The sequence below is a fragment of the Arachis ipaensis genome, chromosome B6, assembly GCF_059453495.1.
Source record: "Arachis ipaensis isolate K30076 ecotype BB chromosome B6, ASM5945349v1, whole genome shotgun sequence".
Taxonomy (NCBI): Eukaryota; Viridiplantae; Streptophyta; class Magnoliopsida; order Fabales; family Fabaceae; genus Arachis; species Arachis ipaensis.
Window position 1 is genome coordinate 53,613,581 of NC_142441.1, and position 5,951 is coordinate 53,619,531.

Here is a 5,951-nt window from a genome sequence, read left to right on the forward strand (position 1 = left end):
TGTAGCTTTCATTCCCTACAACATAGTTAGAACCAAACTCATAGCAAAAGTGGTGAGAATTCATAGTAGCAAGAGAAAATAAAAATAAAAGCTAACAAGAAACAAAGAAAGCAAAGTTCTACAACTAGCAAAAACTAGCAAACAAACCAAAAATCAAGCTATTCACAATATTAACATATGTACAATAACCAATAACAAGCATACATTGCAATTCCCTAGCAACGGAGCCAAAAACTTGATATGAGGATTTATACCAGTTCAGAATTTAACAAAATAATTTCGTTGTGAGCATAGCCCAAACCGACAATCGATCCTCAAAACAAAGTTTAATTTTGGTTGTCACAAATCCAACCCAATAAAAATAACCGAGAATATTAGTTCTGGGTTGTTCGCCATAGGAATTGCAATCGAATGCCCAATTATTGGTTATGAGGTTCAAGGGGGTTGGGTTGATAAAACAAGAAATTAAAAAGACAAGAAATGTAAAGAAAACAATTAAAAATAGCAAATACTTAAGAGAGACATTCATGGCAAGGATTGAGAATATAGGCTTTCTATCCTAGTCATTAATCATAATACAATAATTAACAAGAGCTAATCCTATTTCGTCATCTCCAACATAGGAAGAAGGTACAATGTTATCTTCACATTGAGAGAAAGTCAAATAAGACTAGTTAATCTCAATCCAAAAGTCCTAATCAACTTACTAATTGAATTAGCAAGAGATTAGAGTCAATGAAAACAATATTAACTAAAAACTCTAGATCACCAACATAAGTTGGGTGTTAATGACTCAAGAGGACCTAATTCCTCTTTCCAAGCCCAGAATACTCAAAAAGCTACTCTAACATCCAACTAAGCATTTTGTCAAACACTTGGAAGGCATAAAAGGAAAGCATGGTAAATTGTAAGAAATAGTAAATTCTACCACTACCCAATGTAAGAAATCAATAATAACAACTCAAACAAGCAAGAAAAGAACATAAAACCCCAAATTACATTAAGGGAAAGGGGAATTACAAGAGTTCATATAACATAAAAAGTGGTAAAATAAAGGAAATAACAAGAGAAACTAAGAAGATTGAAGCAAATCAACAAGGAAAAGTAAAGGAAACTAAATCAAAACAAGTAATTAAACCTAAATCCAAGAGAAGACTGAAGTAAGAACCCTAATTTCTAGAGAGAAGAAAGAGCTTCTCCCTCTAGAACTAACCTAAGGCATGTTTCCTACACTACCTAATTGCTCCCCCCTTGTTTAATCTTGAATTCTGCATCAAATAGCCTCAGAAATGAGTTGGATTTGAGCCTGTAAAGCTCAGAAATCGCCCCCAGCGTTTTCACTTTAATGAGGTCACGTGATCAGCGTCACACGTGCGTGTGGATGACGCATGCGCATCGCTGGCAAATTCCCCTCTCACGCGTGCGCGTGGGTGACGCGTGCGCGTCACTGACAGATTCCTCCTCACGGGTACGCATGGGTGACGCGTGCGCGTGGCCTTCAATTCAGCAAATCCTCATTTCCTCGTGAATTCTCCACCTTGCATGCTTTTCTCTTCACTTCTTCCATTCAATACTTGCCTTATGAACTTGATATTCCTCTAGAAATATATCAAGGCATCGAATGGAATTAAACTGAATTAAAATTGGTAAATTAAAGGCCCAAAAAGCATATTTTTATCTCTTAAGCACAAATTAGAGAGAATTACAAAACCATGTTATTTCATCGAATAAATGTGAGATAAGTTGATAAAATTCCCTCAATTCAACACAAGATAAACCACAAAATTGGGGTTTATCACTCTTCCAAAAGGGGCTAAGGATAAAAACAGGATTAGAAAATTCGTATTATACAGAAGAAGAAACAAAAGAAAGTCACGAGGAGGACAAAAGAACAAAAAAAGAAGAAGAGGAAAAAAGACGTATAGCGGTAGGAGAGGCCTGGGATAGTTTTATAGTTGCTCAAATAATAAGAAGCTTGTTATTAATAACCAATCGAATCTTAGAAAATATATTGTATTGCCTTCGTTGATAATAATTAAAAATATTGTTCGTATGCTTTTATTTCAATTTTCCAAATGATCAGAAGATTTTAGGGATTGGGATAGAGAAATATATGTTAAATGCACCTATAATGGTGTTCAATTATCTGAAACAGAATTTCCAAAAAGGGGGCTATTAGACAGTATTTAGATGCAAATTAGATTTCCTTTTCATCTGAAACCTTGGCATAGATCTAAGCTAAGATCCACTAAAAAGGATCCAATGAAAAAAAAAAAGGGACTTTTGCTTTTTAACAATTTTGGAAACGGAAGTGGAATTGCCCTTTTTCACGTTACCCAAAATCCATTTGGCTTCTTTCAACCCATTTTAACGAAACTAGAAACTAAAAAAATGACAAACTCATTTTTATCAGGTTCTCGGGATTTTAAATGCAAGAACAAAAATGTTTATAAATTTTTTAAAAGAAAGAGCAAAATAGAATTAATAGATCATCAAAATTTTTTTATTTATAAATGAAAAAATAAAAAATTCCCAACTTTAGTTCTACTTACATTCAAAAAATTCATTGGATTTAAATTAAGTCAAAATCAAAATGATTCAACAATGAGTAAAAAAAATCCAACGATTTACAAATAAAATACTCGAATAAACTCTATTAATTGGACAAATTCTTCATTGAAAATAAAGATATAAATGCTAAACAAAATACAATCATTAAAAAAATGAAAAAGATTGCAAAAGAAAAGAAAAGGGAGAGTTTCACAGCAGAGAGAAATATTATTTTGAAGAAAGCCTGTAAAACCCGGTTAATTAACGACTAATTAGTTCATAAATGAGAATTTATTCTAGGAAGCTAAAAAAATGTGATTTTTATGGCTTAATATGATAGAGGAGATTAAAATAAGAATTTTGATACCAATTTTATAGAAATCGGCCCAAGATTGGACCGAACGGGCCAAACCGGGCCAACTGGACCCATATTGGGCCCTTGGTCCAACCAAACTAAACCTAAAACCCTAAAAACAGCACTCTATCTCCTCTAAGACCCTAAATGCACGCTGAAATGGTATGAGCAAGGGGAGGAACACACTCTCAAAGTTCTATCTCTCACTTGATCTTCAAACTACCATAACTTTTGATCCGGAGCTCCGATTGCCGCACCATTTGCAGCCACGCATTCACCGCGACGAGCTCTACAAAATCCACTACTTTGTTTTTAAGGAAAGCTACGAATCTAGTCAAGTTTTCTCAGCCTTAAATTCGAATTTTTGGGTAAAAAGTGTTAAGATTTTGGGCTCTTTGATGTTATAGAACCCAACTAGCTTGAAGGAGAAGAGTAATCTTGTCTACTTGACCCTTGTGTGTATTGATGGTTGGTTGGAAATGGTATTGTTGGGAATTGGGATCAGAAATTATGTATTATATGGTGTTGTGTTTGAAGTTGAATTACTTGAGTGAAATTGGTTAAGATGATGGATTGGTGGGTTATGATTTGATAAAAATGTCAATGTATGGGTTGAAGAGGCTTGAGGTTTGTTTTTGGAATGTTTTGGTTGATTTTAAAAAGGGTTGGAATTGGTTTGCTTTGAAAATGGCACTTTGTGGTTTTGTATGAAAATGTGGTTTTTAGGCACACTTTAATAGAGCATAACTTGGACTCTGGATCCCTGTTTTGTGCTAAACTTGTTTAGAAATAAAATTTGATCTAGGATGTTTATGCCATTCGAAAAACGGGCAAAAAATGATTTAAAACGGAGAAGTTATGCCCGTCAGAAGATTGGGGTTGAAAATTGTGAATTCTGCATTGTTTTTAAATATTCACAACCCACGCATGCATGTAGCCCACGCGTACGCGTCGATGAGTGAATTCAATTGGCCCAGCCAAAGTCCAGAGAGTTGTGCGAGAAGTGTGCTGGTTTTGTTTGTGGGGCACAAAACGCACCCACGCGTACGCGTGGCTAACGCGTAGGCATCACTTGGCTTTTCTTCCATCCACGCGTGTGCGTGGAGGGATGCGTACGCGTCATTGTATCTTGATGCATTCCAAAGTTGATTTTTGAGTTTTCAAAGCCAAATTTCATACTTCTAAGCGTTCGATCTCACCCCTTATGTCTTAAATTGTTATGATATGCCTAGCAATGGGAAGGAGCTAGGGAATGTGGTAACTTGTGAATGAAGAAAGGGGAGGATTAATGATCAATGATGATTAAAGAGAATTGTATGAGATACGGAGGATGGTGGTGGAAGTGCCTTATATGCCATGAGCCGAAGTGCTGTAATTGTTAACGAATTGGCTGGTTATGGATTGAATTATGAACCGGACGGTTGAGTTATTACCATATTATTCCCGAGCCATTATTGATTTATGGCTGAGTATGATTGCATTTATGCTTATTGAATGAAATGTGAATGTTGCACTTCCACTATCTGAGATATGAGTTTCCTTGGGAGAAAGCAGTGGCTAACCACCATGTGCTCCAGGTGGAGACCAGATACTCTGCTGACCCTATGTCGTAAGTGTGGCCGGACACTGAAAGTTTCGGATGAGCTCGCCACCATGAATATACACTAGTGACGGTGTTGGATATGAATTATGATTTATGATTGAGTATAACTCGAGTTGGGGATGCACGATAGAGGGACAGTCCAATGGTTAGCTACCAGGACTTGTCGAGTTGGCTTTATAACCGACAGATGAGACTCATCAGCCATTAGGACAGGCATTCATCATATGCATATTATGTGAATTGTCTGGAATTGCCTAACTGACTGCATACTACCTGCTAATTGTGGTTTTCAGATGCAGAATGTGAGGCTTCTCGCTGAGGCATGCTAGAGACTTCTGGATAAGCGAAGATCTTTGTTTCATGGGACTTTATTTTGGTTTTATATAGATAGTTGCTATCTCCACTAAATAATGTATATACATACTGTTGGACTCTTCTTAGAGGTTGTTTTGGAGAGCAGGTTTTGTTAGCTTGTCCTTGGGGTTTCCCTTGGGTTTCCTACTTTATGTTTATATTTATATGTATACTCTTATACTCGGATCAGTTATCTTCACGACCGGATCTTGAGTTTTGGATATTTGTGTTTTTGGCACTCTTTGTATATGGTTTCGCGTTAGTATATCCTTTATCTGTTTCGTTGCGTTATCGATCGGAGTGTTGCACTTATTTATTTAACGGTTTTGTTTATCCCTTTTCCTCAAAGGCTCCTAGTTATAAACATTCTCCACAATACTATATGTACTAAATTTTATTTTTAGCGGTCGTAATACCTCGCCACCTATGTCTTATGACTTAAGCATAAGGCCCTGTGTGGTAGGGTGTTTCAAAGCCATTTTTTATGCTAAAAAATTAGCATTAAAAAAATGTTTGGCAGATATTACAAAAAATAAATTCTCTATTAGCTTATAAGTCACAAAATACTCTTTTAGATGATAATTCGAAGCATTGTTTTATAAATACTCTCATGGAGAGAGTATACCTAAATATCTTTCTGTGTATCATTTTGATTTGTAGCATTGATGTACAACTTTTTCTTCAATCAAAAACAAAAAAAAAAGTCCATTTACAATAATCGAAAAAAGGTGGAAAGAACTTATCAAAGAAATAAAAGCCTAATTTACTTTGTTTCGCTTCTCAAAAGATCTTATGATCTTAGGAATACGAATTCTCATAAATTTTGTGACGTATCATCATTGTCACAAGCATATGTTTTATTTTTAAATTATCCGAAACCCATGTTATAAACTTATATAAGTTAAAATCTGTTTTTAGATATCATCGAAAATCCCCTTTTCTTAAGAATGAAATAAAAGATTATTCTTTTGGAATATAAATAATATTGATTTTAAATTTATATCCAAGAACTCCCCAATTCTCTAATGAATCAATGGACAAAAATGGTTGTTAAAGAGTCATTATCAATATGATTTATCTCAAAAGAGA